The 17,593-nt window shown below is 42.6% G+C and overlaps 1 long non-coding RNA gene across 2 annotated transcripts in view; it reads right to left on the bottom strand.

Moving 5' to 3' along the window:
- LOC109282208 (uncharacterized) overlaps nucleotides 1-13,286 on the bottom strand; it is a 93,011-nt gene extending 79,725 nt beyond the window's left edge. Inside the window, exons 1-2 of one of the 2 annotated variants that reach the window (XR_002089128.2) lie at nucleotides 13,135-13,286; nucleotides 5,547-5,630 (exon numbers count right to left, since the gene is read on the bottom strand). This is a non-coding gene — a long non-coding RNA (uncharacterized LOC109282208). The remainder of the gene's footprint in view (nucleotides 1-5,546; nucleotides 5,631-13,134) is intronic. The other variant, XR_002089125.2, reaches the window with a different exon arrangement.
- Between the last annotated feature and the right edge of the window lie 4,307 nt (nucleotides 13,287-17,593).

The following is a 17,593-nucleotide window of genomic DNA, read 5'->3' as shown; positions in this document are numbered from 1 at the left end:
CTGTTGGTGGGTACACTTGCTTTGGATCACTGTTCCAATTTAAAAAAAAATATTTTAATGGGCTTTCACAAAAAATACTTTGGCAGAGAACAAAGCCAATATACTTAGTCTCTAGATACCAATAATTTTCAGGCTTCTAAACAGACATCATTTTTTAAAAGCTATCCCCTCTTGTTTCCCATTCTTCTCTGTAATGCATTCCTTATAACAACATATATTTACCATTGTTCTCAGAGATTCTGTCTCCAGCCCCACTAAAATCAATGGTAGTACAAGGGGAGTAATTATCACTGAGATGCTTATTTTGTTATTTAGAAAGCTTTCTGTGACCAGAAGGAAGGCCAAGAATCTCGGAAGGAAGACAAAGTATTTTGATAAGCTCCAGTCCAAGGTCTATGTACAGTAAGGAACAAATATTTAAAAGAGAACTTTGGAAGTCCACTCAACATGCCTTGCAACCTCTTCTGGATCCGCTAAGCATGCAGAACTTAGCCTGAAGTGTTTGGGAAATAGTGGATGCTTGTATCTTGTAAATGAGATTTAATTGCCTCCGGCTAGTCACTCAAAAGTGATGTGCCCATACCAATGGCCACTTTGGAAAATTTTAGCCCCAAAATAGCTTATGCGAAAAGACCTTGCCAAAGGATGCTTCCATATAATATCCAAGTCTACAAATGAACAGAATTTATAGGCAAACAAGATTGTGCCACTGTTCTAGGAATACCAGGTAGGGTCACCATCTTTCTATTGTTAGGCCGGTAGAGGAATCCAACATAACCTTCCACCTTTCTTCCAGCATTCACTAGTACCCTGAAAAAGGGTCATCGTACAAGTTTCATTTCTCATGTGCTTTTCTCAGGCATCTGCTAGTTCTCAAATATACACAATGCTTTATTTTCTTGATGACATTAGCTTCAGTTTGTAAGGTTCTGTTTTATAATGTTGTAAATTCCTACTAGGTTCCTATAATTACTTGTCCTCAGTTTTCAGATCCCTGCTATCATTGCACGAGATGCTTAACTACATGAGACGCTTAACTTGTACAAATGCGCATGCTTACTTCACAGTAAACCTCCCTAATCTTGAGTAAATTTGCTACCTGCAAATGCAAGTAGCAAATTTACTCAGGATTAGTAATGGTGCTTTAGTGCTCATGTAGACACCTGACCAGGAGCAAAGTTTGCTCCCAGTCAGCCATCCACCAGGGATCAGGAGATAGTACCCTGCCCCCAGGATTTGTCTGCTGTTGTGGCAGTATCCACCACAGGATCCCAAGTGGAGACTATGTCCCCCTTCCCTGGAAGCAGGGAGCTTCAAGCCCCCTGCTCCCAGATCACAATTGTTCCCAGCCCCAGCTCCATGATCATGCTTCCCAGTTTCATACTCCCCAGGCTCTATGATCAACCTCCCCAGCCTTCACTCTGTGATCACAATTGCAATCATGGAGCAGGGTCTGGGAGCTGGCTTCATGGGGACAGTTCCTTGGTCAGCCTGGAGCTGGTGGTGACCTGCCCCTGACTGGAACAGTTCCCAGCCAGCCCCAGATTGTGCAGGGAAGTGCATGCAGCCTGGAAGTGACTGGGAACTGTTCAGTTTTGAGCTACTCCCAGCCAGCCTCAGGCTGCACATGAAGACTTTCCCATGCAGCCTGGGGCTGGCCAGGAACTGTCCCATTCAGGGACAGGTCCCAGCCCTGTGCCCTGATCAGGTAATCAAGTCATGGGGCTTGGAAAGATCTGCGGGGGTGGGGTAGAACCCAGCCACCTGCCCCAATCCAGTGGTGGGGCAGCTAGCAACAAGCTAGCTGCTAGCTGCCCCACCAGCAGATCGAGGCAGGTGGCTGGGGCCTGCCCCTCCCCTGAAGCTCTTTCCAAGTCCTGTGCCCCTGTTTGGGGAGCCAGAACCAGGAGCTCCCTGCTGCCAGGGCAGCAGGACATTGTCTCTGCCCAGCAGCAAGCAGCCCCACAGGGCCCGGAGGACCTGATATTCCCTGCCAGCCCCTGGGCTAACACCCAGGGGGAATCTAGAGCTCCCCCAGTGGTGGCAGGGACCCATTGCAGGGCTGCAGGGAATTTGGGGCAAATCTGCTCCCTAATCCTTGCATGTGTAAATGCCTGCCCAGAAACCCTTATTTCGGAGTACCTTACACCAGAGTAAATTTGGGCCAGAGTAGATGCATGGGTAGATATGCCCACTGAGATTCATTCAAAGCAGACTGATCCAAGTCTAATTTTACCAGAACATTTGCATGTATGATTCACTGAATGCTTCTGTTACTTTACATAACAAAGTGTTAAATAATTTTAAATCATGGATAGGTCAGATCTACAGGTGGTATAAGTCAACACAGTTCCAAGGAGATTAAAACACTATCTGTGCAGCATCAAAGTTTTAAGAAAAACCTGGCTCTAATTTTAAATTAGAATTTAAGTTAGAGTTATGAAAAATTCCCAAATCGCAGGAATAAAATGCATGCTAAGCAGTATGGTGTTAATAGCTCTTTTTCAAATCAAGAGGTCAGATGCTGCTGGTCAGATCAATGACGCTGAGGTTCTGCCTCCATATTTCTAGAATTATCTGCTGACCAAAACTTTGCATCATATGCTGTCATTTTTTGGTGCTTGGAAAATGTTCAAAACCTAATTTTACATGCACATGACCTAAAAAAATGAATAACTAAAGTGACAACAGATACTGTGCTCATGTATGTTTGTCACTGGACAGCAGAATATCTATTACATCAGTGACAAATTTAGTTCTTTCTCAAGAAATCAGTACAAAAAGTTTCTGTTGGTGATGCTGAGACATAGCATATGAACGTGTTAAGTATTTAGTAATATATCAGTAGCATTTTAGTGTTGCTATCTAACTGGTGCTCAGAGAGGTATATGTACAAACATGACCAAATATGATTCAAACCATCATCACAATTTGTACCACTTGGTTCACTGACTGACATTCTCAGTGCTGAAGTATATTTTTTCTGGAGCTCTTCATTTCTAAGGGGGCAGGGGGAATAAAAGATTCTAGTTCTCTTGCATATGTTCCTCATTTAGCAGTAGAAAAGAAAATGGTAGCAGCAGCTGTGACTGTCCTAGGTGAAGGATCCTTTAAGATTCTGATGTTAGAGCTAATTGAAATATGAAAAAAATAGTATAATATATTTTCATTTTCACATTGTCAACACCAAAATAATAAGATAATATATAAAATGTATATGACACTTTAAGTGAATACCAATTGCAAACTTAGTTGATGGTATAGATGAAGGAACTGACAGAGGAGATCTCAGTGGCTTTGGCAATGATCTTCATGAAGTTGTGCGAGATGGGCCATGTACCAGAGGACTGGAAAAGGGCCAGTGTAGTGCCCATCTTTAAAAATGGCAAGAAGGGAATCCTGTGGATGTACTATAATCTGAACTTCAGCAAGGCTTTTGACAAGGTCCTGCATCCCCTTCTCATAAACAAATTTGAAAAATGTAGGCTAAATAAACTACTACAAGATGGATAGATCATTGGCTCAATAACCACAAGAAAAGGGTAATGATTTACAAGTCCGTGTCAGAATGGCAGGAGGTTTCAAGTAGAGTCCTATAGTGCAAGGTGCTATGTCTCAGGAGGAATAATCAAAAACACAAATATAAAATGGCTGACATCTGGCTAGATGGCAGCACTATGGAAAATAATTTAGGAGTATTGGTAGACCACAGACTCAATATGAGTCTTCAGTGTGATGCAGCCACACAAAAGGCAAATACAGCTTTGGGATGCATCAATAGAAGCATTAGGTGGAAGACCTAGGAAGTGAAAGTGCCTCTACTTGGCACTGGTTAGGACTCATCTGGAGTACTGTGTGCAGTTTTGGGCTCCACATTTTAAAAAGGACGTAGGAAAGTCAGAGAGGGTCCAGAGGCAGGTAACAAAGATGATAAAGGGCTTGGAAAGCAGGTCATATAAAGAGAGGCTAAAGGAACTAAGCTTGTTCAGCTTGTGGAAAAGGTACTTAGGAAGGGACATGATAGCAGTCTTCAAACAAAGAAGAGAGAAAGCACCTTTTCTCTCTTGCTGCAGAGAGAAGGATATGGACCAATGGCTTGAAGTTGCAGCAAAGTATGTTTAGATTTGATATCCAGAAAAACTTCTCCACTATTAGAATAATGAAGAAGTGGAATAGACTGCCTAGGGCAGTTGTAGACTCTCCTTTACTGGCATGTTCAAGAAGAGGTTGGACAGCCACTATTTGAGAAAGACCTAGGAGTAGCTATGCCTATGTTCTGCTATGGGTCTTTCCCATGTTTCTTAGCTTTGCTTGTTGCCCCCTTCCACCCTTTCTGCTATGTGATGGGGTTTTTTTAAGTCTTTCTCAGAGGCCTTGGGGGTTGGCTACAGCCAAGGCTAGAGACTTTGATTGAAGTGTGCCAGTGGTCCTGCTGGGAAATGGTCCTGCTAGGACCAAAGTCAGAGGTTCCTGGCTAGAAGGTCTTGCCCCTCTTCTTAGGGACAGACCTATCACCATATGTGGGGCCATGAAGAAATTTTACCCCAGAGTCAGATTGGTACGGATTGTGGGGGACAGGGGTTGACTTCCTCTGAAGCATGGGGTGTGGCTCTCTACCAGGGTCTCTTCAGCATATATTGACAACATTTCATAAAAGCAGGATGTTGATTCCCCTGCTTCATCTATAGCTGGTTAGGGTGTTGGGTTTGTGTTATGTCAAGGTTGATTGGAGTCTTATGGGGAATTTAGATTATGGATTAGTATAGGATGGTTTGTATATGGATGATCCTTCCTCAGGAAGGGGTTTCAACTAGATGACCACTGGAGATCCCTTCCAGTCTTACTTCTCTATGACTCTGTGACAACCATATGTATGCCTATCCACTCCCCATGCACCACAGCAGTTCAGTAACATATGAGACCATGGCTCATTATGGGCAAAGTGTTTCTACCAGGTTGACTGGTCCACAGATAGAATTTTGTGACCACAGTGTATCATGGCAGATGAAGTCCGACTGGGATACATGATTCATAAAAGAGAGAGGTGGCATCAGACACCCAAAGTATATAGGAACTCATGGTAGCTCAGGAAGATACAGTTTAATGTCTAACTGACCCAAAGCAAAAAAGTCAATGTTTACAAATTTACATAAACTTTATATGGCATAACACTTAGATCAATCTAACCAGGGCGCAGAGGGTTTAAATCACCCAAAGAATGGTACACCTAATCTAAGTTAGTGCACCTGAGTAGGTATACTAACTTAGATTGATATAGGGTTAACCCAATCTAAGAAAGGGTTAATCCAATCTCACAAATGCTTGCACACTTTTGCAGCACAGTCCAGGGGCTGAGAGAACCCAACATTTACCCCAAGCCTGGGCCGGTGCTGTTCACACATACCCCCAACCCTGACTGGGCTATTTTTAGCCCCCTGACCTCCCTCTCCCCAACTGTGCACCCCCTTAGGGACCTACCAATCACCCCAGTGGACCTGCTACCTGCCCAATCCCTCCTGCCCATCCTCCCCCACAGAGTTACTTACATTGGTTTTCCTATGCAGCTTCCAAGAATGATGAAGAACAGCTAGAGTCCGCTCCCAGTCTACATTAATGCGGCTTAAAGTAACCTGCAAGAACATAGACTGGATGCTATGAATGGCTGTATGCACTCTAAGTCTACAACTGGAAATTATTGAGCAAAAAGAGCTCTTTAAGAAAATCAAAGCAATCTTTAGCTGAACTCTTGGCAGTTGGCATAATTTAGAGTGGCCCTTGAAACAGTATAACATTCCAAATAGTTCAGGTTCAAGAGAATGACCATAGCATCTTAAAGGTATTTTTTCCATTCCCCCTACAACCAAGTTGCTCTGCCCACTTCTCAACTGTAGCTATAAAACTAGGCGATTATGATTTTAAATGTCAACATTTCATTCATTGCAAAAAAATTAAACTTTACAATATCTTAACTTGATGTTAGGGGCACTGTTAATTTGCCTGTTTGAAAGTCATTATCACTTAATAATGGATGTTCCAGAACAAACTAAAATACAGTACAGTGAATTTATACAATGCTCATCAGTGCAGTGGACAGCCTTTCTACAGAGGACTCAAGGACTGAATGGAAATAGAGAACAAACTTCCTGTCTTCCACTTGAAGGTGTCTATCCCTAAATTGGTTTAAAATAAGCAACAAAAAACCCCTTACAGACTCTGTCTGTCAATCCATCACTGAATTCTCTTTCAAAATGTAAAAAAATGCAAAAATAAACTGTCAGTTACTTGAATATGAGATGGCTGGTAAATATCTGTGTTAAACACAACATCCCTATCTTACTCAAACTTAAAAATGAACCCTGTAAAGCAGGGGTGGGCAAAATACGGCCCGCGGGCTGGATCCGGCCTGCAAGGCCATTCTATCCAGCCCAAAGGGCCCCTAAAAAATTTAGAAAATTAATATTCATCTGCACTTGGTTCCTGTCAAAAATGGGCAGCTATCAGGGGGGCTGCAGCAGCTGGCGGGGGATGGGGCCAGGTGGGGCAGCAATTGCGGGGCTGGAGTGGGACATGTGGGCCTTGCAGGGTGGGGTAGCCCCTGTGGGGACCATTTGGCCCCTGTTGGGGAGCCATAACCCCTGTGTGGCCATAGCTCCTCAACAGCCAGTGCTTTAACACTGTAGATATATCAATAAAACATTGTCCAACTGATCCGGTCTCTCTCTCTCACTGTATCTCTCTTTATAGTGGTCTTTTGTTTCAATTGTGGAAGAACATAGATTTTGGGGTATTTTTCAGAGTGACTTTGGGATATTTTATCAGGGGTTTTTCAGTTTTCCAATAGGGAACACCAGAATTCCTGCTAGGGACGCCAGTGGCAGGACCCTGCCTGCTCAGAGCTGGCACCTTAAACCCAGGTGGCTGTGGCTGACCTCCTGGCCAAATGAGGCCAGGAGGACATGCTGTAACAGTTAAAAGCAGGCCACCACACCCAAAACATCTTCTGGGCAATAGTTGCCCAGGTGGCCAGGCAGGGGGACACACATGACAGTAGTGCCACACAGAGGCCAGCCCTGCTTCCAGAACCCACGGGCAGCTGGCTCAAAGGAGCAGATGCCTCATCCTGGTCTGACAGGTGCGCAGCAGGTCACAACCAGGCAGCAGCCCCCACTGCCAGACTGCTGCAGTGGGTAGAGGGTGCAGGGAACTCTCCGGGCTGCTTCAGCAGTCCAGCTGGCACAAGGGGTAGTGTCCTCAGTACCAATTGGCTGGACCCCAGAAGCTCCTGAGGGTGAGTAGCCCTGAGCTATTTGCCAGGGCAGCTTTTTGTACTGTTGGGGCCAGGACAGGGCAGCTTTTTATATTGTTGAGGACAGCACAGGTGCTGGCCCCGGGCTCTAGTTACCCCTGGCTGCAGATCTGGGAGGAGCCAGGCAGGGTTATTTTGCCCCAAGTGGCACAATTTGCTCCTCAACAAAGTGCATGTCCAAGCACGTGCGCTGGGGCAAAAAACCCCAGCTCAAATTTGCACCGCTTCTATTTGAGCTGCTCCAAACACACATGCTTGCATGTCTGGATGCGCCCATAGAGGGTTGTGTTTACCTTCTAAACTATTTGGAAATCTTTCCATGTTAAATGAAAGATAAACAAGTAGTTAAGAAATCAAAATGGGTGCTTCATGATTCTTCAGTAGACAACAAGCAGTGTCTGGAACGAGGATGTGATTGATTGATTTGCACTGGTAAAAGGAGTTTGGATTGATTCTTTGAAGAATCATATGGAAAAGATCCATGAGAAAGAAAACAGTGAATTTCCGGAGAAAGATCTGATAAAATGATTGTACTGTTTGTAGCAGAGGACGTTCATATTAATGAAAATTGGATGGCTTTGGTGCTTATGTGTATTGGCTTGATCATCATTTACTTGCTAACAAAATTAGAGAGGAAGAAAAACATAAGACGGTATTATTACAAATCATTATATCTAGGAATGAAGCCACACACCCTGAAAAGATGCCAAATGTTTTAAAAAATGTAGCAGCCAATCTGTTTAACAGCAAAGGTTACTCTAAGCACATAATTTCTATGCTTCACTTTTTTACATTGGCTCAATATTGAATGCAGAGCCTGGTTCAAGGTCCCTTTCCTGATATACAAATCCCTCCAAGGGACTGGTCCTTGCTCTCTCAGAGGCTGGCTCTCCTTCCCTGACCTTTTATGACAGCTGTTCAGCACAATTGTTGACTAATAGAGGGGGGTTGAGACTGGAACAGAAAGACCTATCTCAAAAGTTCAGCCTAGCCTGTGGAATTCATACCTTCAGGGCATAAGAATGGCCAAAGAACTGACCACAGAGCTATGTTATAAAATCCTCCTTTTTGATACAGGTTTTCTCCAATATTTTCTTCACACACATAACACATACATATATTCACTAATATACTCTCCCAAGCATAATGAAAAAAACAGGAAGCCTATCTCTCAACACATAGTAATGAAGGGAAGATAAGTTCACAGAACATTAGCAGACCTGACACCCTTGCCCCATAAAAAAAACCCCACCAAACCCTAAATGGTTCTAGGACTTAATTGAAGTTATAACGAAACATTATAATGTTATGTTCCTAGAGTTTTGCCATAATGTAGTATAGAAACTATCCTTGAAAAATAGTCTCTAGGCTCCTGCTCTCTCCTCCAGCTTCTGTTTCCTGTCCCTGCCCTGGGGGGCAGGACAGTGTGTAATACACTGCAGCTCAGAGAGCTGAGGATGAGTCCAGAGCTATATGTGTGTGTGGTGCACCTGTGGGAAGGGGTGCCCACATGGATACATGGATACATGGTACTGTGGTGAGGCAACTGCATGGGTCTGTGGTGGAAGGAGGAACTCTGCAGAGTGCAGCAGGGGAGTGTCAGCATAACATAGGGCCTGGGACACCCAGAGCTCACCCTGATGTGGCCCCAGGCCTGCAGCCCCCACTGCTGCAACCCAAGGGGTGCACAGCCCCCAGCCCCTTAGGAGTTGGACAGCCCTGATCTAAGGTAAGCAACTATTATTAAGATTAGAAATTAGGTAGGGGAACAGAAGATAGAACCTAGAACCTTACATTCCAGATCATGATAGAAGGCTATCTGTTCCTGTACTGTCCCTAACCCTCCTTCAAAGAAAAATATAATACCTCCCAATGCTCAATTATGAAATAACTGGAGCAGGGGAATGGTTTGTGTGGCAGTGCATCTTTGGTACCTGCCACTTAAAGGGTAGGAGCAGGTAGCTGCCAGGTACCTGATGATGGTGGCCATTTTCAAACATAGACCAGAGAGGCAGCAGTTTGTGTTGAGCAGCCAAGGAGGTAACGTCAGGCTGAACTGCTCCTTGAACACCTTGGAGGTAAAAATGAGGCTATGGGGATGGAGGAGGCCCCATTGGTCCTGGACATGACCTGAAACTGTACCCTGCCAAGATAGGGAGGCCTGGCAGAACTGCTGGTGGTGTGGCATCCCCACTTAAATACCAGGACCATGAACCCTCTCCAGCATAAGGCAGGTTGGGGTGCCGAAACCCCATCTCCCACCTTTGGGCGGGTTACTAAGAGGGAGGAGTGGGGCCAGGCATGGCTGTGGCCACCTGAGCCTGAAGGGGTGCAAGACCCCAGAGGCTCTGGGGAGGGCATAGTTGTGTGGCCCCAGAGGGGGGGTAGTTGTGTGGCCCCTGAGAATGGCAGCTGTGGAGCCCTAGAGAGGGGGCAGTTGAGAGACCCTGAGAGAGCAGGGGTGTAGGTGGGCCTGCCTAGAGTAGGGTGCATCTTCAAGACCTAAAGAACTGGGCACAATTCGGGGTTGGGTAGAGCTGAAGGGATGGTCTGAAGAGCAGCCCCAGGGGCTGTATAGAGTAGAGCTGAAGGCCGGACAGAAGGGCAGCACATGGGCCAACCCCACAAGATCATGGTGTTGTGTATAAGAAGCCCAGTGAGGGGCTAGGGCAGATTTGGCCCAACATATGGTGAATTGGCTGGCACTACCCAGGTGAGGGTAGCAGGAAAGGTACAAGAGACTGCATGTCACCAGCCAAAGCATGATTCAGATAAGCCTGATGGCCAGAAGGGTCATTCCAGGAGACAGCAGGGCAGAGTAGAAGGGGCACAGTATGGTCTGGCAAGCAAGAGACCCTGTGAGAGGGGGTGGAGTGTGAGAGGCCCCTGTGAGAGGGGGGAAGTGTGTGTGTGTGTGTGTGTGTGTGTGTGTGTGTGTGTGTGTGTGTGTGTGTGTGAGGCCTGGCAGAGGACTAGGTTTGGTCCGGCTTGTGGCCCGGAGTATGATACCAGTGGGTGCCATCTGCAAGGCATGGGCCATGTGGTAGGGGAGGTACGGAGCCATGGGTAGCACCATCTGGCATCGGAGCATATAATGGGTAGTTTCCCGCATTTACCAGCAGTTTACTGTACCAGAAAAGTCGTGGCAGGTGAGACAGGATGGACTGCCCTACATAGACAGGCAGGTGAGCCAGCTTGAGATCTGATCCCAAGTGTGTCCCCTGTTACAGTTTTCTTAACCTCATATAGCTTTGGGCTCATTTCTACTCTGAAACATAAGGGTTTGCATGAATGTAATCATTTGAAATGTCTTATTTATTAACTTTGAATACTCTTTCTAGCCTTTTCTTTAAATCTTTATGCCCCATTTTCTTATGGTGGTGAGCTTCACTGCTTAACAAGATAGTTTGTAAGAAAGTATAATTTTTAATTTAATTTGCTGACATCCATGCCATTCATTATTTTATATCACTTAAACATGTTTCTTCTTATTAATTTGCTGTACTGCTATACGCTATTTAAATGACATCTCTGTTAAATATACTAGTCTTTGCCTGTCTCTATTTGCCCTGCTCTGGACACTATTTGGAGTGATCAAAATTGAAGAGCAAATTCTTCTGTTGTAATTTCTGCCTTTTTCATTATACTACCTCCCCCCAGGTAGAAGTTTGAGCATTGGATTTCAAAACTATGCCCACATATCCCTTCTCTCCTTGCCCACTTGCCAGTGAGGGTTTTCTGTACTGAGCCTGTCCTCACAGGGCAACACTAGTCTGCTGCCCTAGGATCCAAGTAGAAACCAGATTGTGACTCAAAGTCACAATCTGGTCCCTGCTTTTCCCTTGCTTCAGGGAGAAAATAAACTGCCACTCCTTTTGCTTACACAGCTAGTTTTCCTTTTTATGCTGGACAAGCTGGGCTGAACTAAGTTTGCCCACTACCCCACTCACCTTCATAGGAGACAAATAGTGGCCTACTGGTGGCCACTGTCCCTCTCATCATTACTCTCCATGCAGAGTCTACCCACGTGGATAGATTGTTCAGTAGTGCAAGGGGTTCCCTCATAATGAGTGAGAAAAAAAGAAACTAAGATTCAGGGAAGTTAGATTTATGTTTTACAGCTAAAATGGTATTTGTTATTTGAAAAAAAAAATTCACATTTCTCTGAGGATTGATACCTTCCTTGCCCAGTGCATATTCTATTCCTGCTGTCTGGCCATTAGAGACTACTGTAGAAAATAAAGGTGGTAAAGGATAATGCTTTCCAGTTGCAAATTTTCCTACCCCATTCTCCCAAAATAATCAGACTTACCCTTATCTCCACACCTGTTATGCTTTATCTGTAAAGTAGGTAAGAGATTCTGCTTTGGGGTTTTTTGTTCCACAATAGACTTAGCTGACTAAATGGAATTCCAAAAGCTCTGTCCACTTCAAATATCTTGCATTGAATTCAAACTAGAGGCATAACAAGGCAGGTGGACATCTATGGCAGCAAGATGCTTGGGAGCAGCAGTAACTTCCAGCTGCTGCCATGCTACTGCTGATGCAACTGGGCATTTTTCTCTGTCCCTCCTCCACTCCACCCCACAAAATTGATACCCAGGACACCTGCCCCAGTCACCCCACGCTAGCTGTGCTACTGATTCAAACATACTTGCAAAATTATGTGCTAGCCTGTCTCTATATTTTTAAAAATTCTGAATACAGAGCTATGTTGACACACTACTGGACTAAACAACTGCCAAAAGCTAGTAAAGGTCACAGGATCATAGGAAAAAATTTGATATGTGACACTCCAAATTGTTGGAAGTTTCCTTTTTTTTAATTTGAAACAATTTTGGCAGAATTAATACATTTTCCTGAAGGATTTTTATTTCAAAAGAACCATTTTCTCTAACAAAAACTGTTCCACCAGTTTGACCAATTAGCACAGAACATATTGAGCATAGAAACTTTTTAACAATACATTTCTGTGAATTCTTCTAACTTTGATTACTATTACTCACAGAATTATGTTTCTTTTTGAATGAGATGTACTAACTTCAAGTTAGTATAGACTGCTAGCAATTCAGCATTGTATATATACATCTTTTCTTTAAATCTTTTATCTTTTACAATATTGCACGTTCCACATTTTTTGCATGTAGACCTATTAGTCTGACTTTTCAAAGCAACACATACTGTGCTTTTAAAAATAAAATCCATTCAGATTTGCAGGTGACAGCCTCATGTGAAGGGCTAAGTTCATTTTTACATGTTCTCACTGCACAATAAATTCTGGGTTGTGTCTAGCTGAGGGTCCAAGAGTGCATTTAACAAGGAGACTGAACTTTTAACCTTTCAAGCTCCCAGATTTTAAAACTATTAAAAATAACTGATAGTCCTTGTTGCTATTGTTTCATTCAAGTAAAAACTAAAACTTACTGAGCATGCTGATATATGTACTCAATCAAACGGTGAGGGGAGGGGGGCATCCCTCTAGGTTAGTATCAAGACTTACTAAGGAAAGAGATGTGGGAGAAGCCCCTGCTTCAGTTTGATTTGTAACCAGCCCCTGAATAGAGAACTTCTGTGCCTTGGTTTCAAATGTGAACTCATTCACTCATGTACAAGCTTTAAACCATACAAAGGGTTACTAGGTCACTGTCTGCCTCCTAAATTCACATTGCCAGATCAGTTATGCTGTCTGCCAATAGTTAGTGATTGCAAGATCAGGCACCCCTTCATAAATATTTCAGAATACCATTTTCATTTTATGATTTATGTTATTTTATGAAGTTGACAGGAAAGGAAGCCAAGTAAGAACAGATCTCAAGAGCTCTATTTACCTTTTTGTCTTCATGCCATTATACTCTGAAGATATAAATGAGTAGCAGCCGTCTCTGTGTGAAGTTATAAAGTGGCATCTCTCTTTCCTTCTTCCTGGAGGAATAATATGATGAGCAGTGAACACTAGAGGGGGAGCTTAACCGTTCAGGAGAGTTAAATCTCCAGACCCTCTGGGAGAGGATCAGAGTGATACGATAGCTACTGACTTAAACAAGCAAAGTTAAGGCATGGACAGCCATGGTTTAGAAGTCAAGAGGTCAAGAATAGTAGAGAGCCAATTTATTGTCATTTTCCAAAAAGGCAGCAAATCATAAGTGGAATTGAGAAGTTTAGGGCTCTGCTTCTACCATGATGTGGTGTATTTTAAAAACCTCTCTGGAGGCAGTTTAACATGAAGAGTAGGATTACAGGGATTTTTTTTCCAAGGACTGTCTGTCATTTAAATGTCTGAGGAATGATAGAATGAATTATCATAAAATTTTGACAAATTTGATGGCTCAACCAAAGGGGGGAAACAGACATTCCACTTATTTGGTTCTAATCAGACATGACATTTAAAATGAGTTTACATGGCAGTTAGACCTTTGCTTTCTTCCCTTTGATTCGGAAACATTTGTATGTGTTGTGCACTTATTTGTAGCTGATGCTTGTCTAAGATAGGAAAACATGTTCCTTTTCAGCCTCTACTCACTGTGTTTTAATGACTTTGTGCCTGTATTGCATATTGAATAATCATATACTTTTAATTCAAAATCTTAGCTGTTATTGTAGAATATGTGTGAATCCATTAATATAATAATTTTAATATGTGCTCACTGAATATTTTCCTAAAATTGTTATAATTAGCATGCATCCAGGGTATAGATCACATTGTTATTTTTTACACTCATTTCTTTAAGCATTCAAAATGTGAGAATAAAATAATCATGTTTTTTTCTATCAGTACTTTATCTCTATCCATAATAAAAGCCTAACCAGCCTCTGTCTGCATGGTTGCAAAATTGCATAGGCACATATGCCTTTTCCAAGTGCAAATCCTTTGGGGTGGTAGAGTGAAGCTATAGGCACACTTTGGGGCACACTTTAAATTGCTACTCCATGCACCCTCAAAACCTCATTAAAATGGGGTTTGCACATGCACATTATAATGTTTACACATATGCAGGTTTTGGAATCTTTCAAATGCATATCATTCTGCACCTGGAATACTGTACATTTATGTGCCAATCCAATTTAGAAATGAAAATGTGGTTCCCACAATTGGGTTATTTCATTTCACAAGCCCTTCAGCACACTACATTTTTGTGCTTCTAGGTAGCCACTGAATATAATGGAAGTCTTTGCCCTCCCTAGCTCAAATTCCCATGTGGTAAAACTCAGAACTAGCGGGGAGCATTATAGCAAAGAGATGTTATTTAAGTGTGTTATCTATGATGAATTCGTGCTAGAACATTGCAACTTGGGGTTGCACCCTACCAGCAGGGACATCCCCAAATCATACAAATGGAACCAAAATGTATATTTAAAAACATTTAAACAAGATACAATCAAGTCTGTTTCTTTTTCAGATTGTTTACCACTTTGTATGGGGATGCTAATTCTAGTTGCAAGTACTACAAAAATATATGTATCTATTATTCGTATTATAGCTGCAAGGTAACAGATAAGCAGGAATTAGGTAAGTACGTGTTCGTATCTGGTTATCTAACATAGGTACAGATTTCTTTCTGTAAGAGCCTCTATAAATGATTTTTCCTCTTTCTCTTTCATATCTCTTTCTCTTTCATATCTCCACACTTTACATGAGAATTAGGTATTTTTATTCTTATTGCCTCTCTCCTTAGAGGCTCTGCTTCATGCTGACCAGTTAGCCACAGGTTTCTTTGGAATATTAGCACAGGTCTTTAAAGATGATGCCATATCTCATTTCACTTGTTTTTAATACTCAACTGTCTTTTTTAATAAACTTTAGTATATCGTGCCATATCCAGGTGATGCAGTAGCATCCCTCAGTCTCCTCTCAACTTATCTGGAATGGTTTTGCCATGTTGGATGGGGAAAGCTTAAATTCTATGCAATGAATCCAACACAAGATCTGGGCAGAATGAGTGAGTATCTTTTTCCATGAAGACACCAAGTCAGAAAACATAAATGGTATATATTTGCTGTCCTTTCATCTGGTATTTACTGTGGTGAGTTTCCAAAGACAAGGGTTTCCAGTGTGGGTGTTGGTTCACCAATATCTAAAGCCAGTCATCCCATATTGTGTCTCTTCCAGAAGTCTAAACATATGTTGCTCTTTGTTTGTATGCTGGATCCCTGTAGAGAGATTCGTAATGCCAGTTGGGTCTGTGGCAAGCTGCACTGGAGATACAAGAGAGATGCAAGGGAGTAGTGGCACACTGTTCTTACTCCAGATGTAGAGGGAATAGGCTCATTCAAAGGACTTCATTGATAAAGTCCTGAGCCACAGAAAGTCCAAGCCAGTTTGGTGCTGCATTGGAGGAACGGGAGTGGTTCTTCACTGCTAGTACAGGACTTACCTCCACTCTAACACATAAGATGAGGATGGTTGGTGAATGTTGTTCCTTACATATGCTTAGTGTCCTTACCATAAATGCTTTTTTTTATAGCTTAAAAGGTCATTAGAACTTGTTTCTTAAGGGTGAAAAGAAAAACAATCTTACTAATATTCATGTTTCCACCACAGACTTTAAGCACATCCCTGTATATAAACATAGCATATGTACACACATATAGAAATAATTTGTATTACAGTAAAAAGTAGCATAGATTAGGAAATTTCTTCATTTCATAAACATATTACTAAGTCAGTCAGTACTAGCTTTTAACGCTCCCTAATTTTTAATTTTGTTAATAAATGATTAAATATTTTGAAGATTAGCAATAGCTGAAATTTATATCTTTTCCCAAACTCTTAGGAAATTCACCACTAATTTACATCCATATAATTTCCTAGAAATCATGTTTTTTTCTGTTGTTGGCTAGTCATGGCATTGCCTAAAGAGGCATCATACCTTTTGAACTTCAGAGTTCCTCAGGCAACCAGAGCTGTGCCTGTGTGCATGCCCATAACTGCCCTAGTCTTGACAGGACTGAGCAGTTTGGCATCTACCTTATGCTTAAGTCCAGTCACGTTCTAGAAAATAGGTGTTCACTTAAGTTCCCTGAGGCTTTCAATTCAGTAGACATTCACAGGGTGCACTTAACATGCATATACCAAATCCGGGTTCCACATTAAATTAGGGGTTGTTGAAATTAGAAGTTTTTGCCACTTCTTCTTAACAACTGGGAGGAGACAGAACTACCCATTTTTGCATAATTTCTTAATGGTTAGAGCTGTTGAATGGGGGACACTTGTGTGGTTTCAAATCCTCATTTCCCACCTCCAAAGAGACTACTGTCACCACCAGGCTGTAGACTGTATTCAGTGGTAACATTGTCCACTCCTCCTATTGAAGCTGTGCCATGGTATGGAAAAATAATTCAAGAATCTTTGGTCCAAAAAAAAAATCCAAAACAAGAGGGGGAACAATTCTTCACCCTGGGAGGGAGGTGGAATCCTAGTTCAGCTACCTGCTTCTAGCACTGTTTCTATATTTTATTCTATAACTATTTAATGTAAAATACAAAAAAAAACCTGTAGGCAAGAGGATCGCAAGAGGAAAGCTGTTCACATTTTAAGTGGTCAGGCATTACATTTCTATCAGGAGAACTGCTACTCTCTCTCTAGAACCTGGGAACGTACAAACATTTGTGCAGTTTCTCCTGTAGGAAATGTCTTAATTCTGAGAGAAATGTTTATCTTTCAACAAGGAAGACTTTCTCCCATCGGAGCAAACACCAGTACACTTGACCCTTACTTGACTCTTCCCAGGAAACAAAAGAGGTCCAGCATAGTGAAATGCTGTGCATGCCTTCCCCAGATCCAGGTCACTTCAGGCTGGAAACACATGGGGAGCAGCAGCAGTAGCTCAACTTTTCCAAGAACTGGGAGGAATTGGGACTGGGAAGAGTTGGGCAGCTGGGAAATGCTCTGAAAGTAGCCCCCAGACTGGGGTCATGAAGAAATGTCAGAGAAAAGGGCAGGTTCTGATCTTCTTTCAGAGGAGGAGCTTATCTTCAAGATAAGGTTCTAGGAGGTGGATCAAAGCAACTGAAGGCACCACCCTGCAGCAATGAGTGCCAGAGAAGGTTGGGATTTAAGAGAATCCTTTGTCCTCAAGATTTCCAACTTGACTAGCTCCAGGCAGCTTCCTGCTTAATGTTCTGGATCCCATTTTCTTTGGTACCTAACTCCATGCCTAGTAAACGTAGTTATCTAACCTACATTCCATTCTAGGATTCAGGCACCAGAAAGTTAAACATACAGCACCTAACTTTTAGGCTACTAAGTGCTTGGATCTAGTCATAAATTCCTTTTCCAAATGTGAGTAA

This window comes from Alligator mississippiensis, chromosome 3, assembly GCF_030867095.1.
Source record: "Alligator mississippiensis isolate rAllMis1 chromosome 3, rAllMis1, whole genome shotgun sequence".
NCBI classification, from domain to species: Eukaryota; Metazoa; Chordata; order Crocodylia; family Alligatoridae; genus Alligator; species Alligator mississippiensis.
This window is presented reverse-complemented; position numbering and strand designations above follow the sequence as displayed.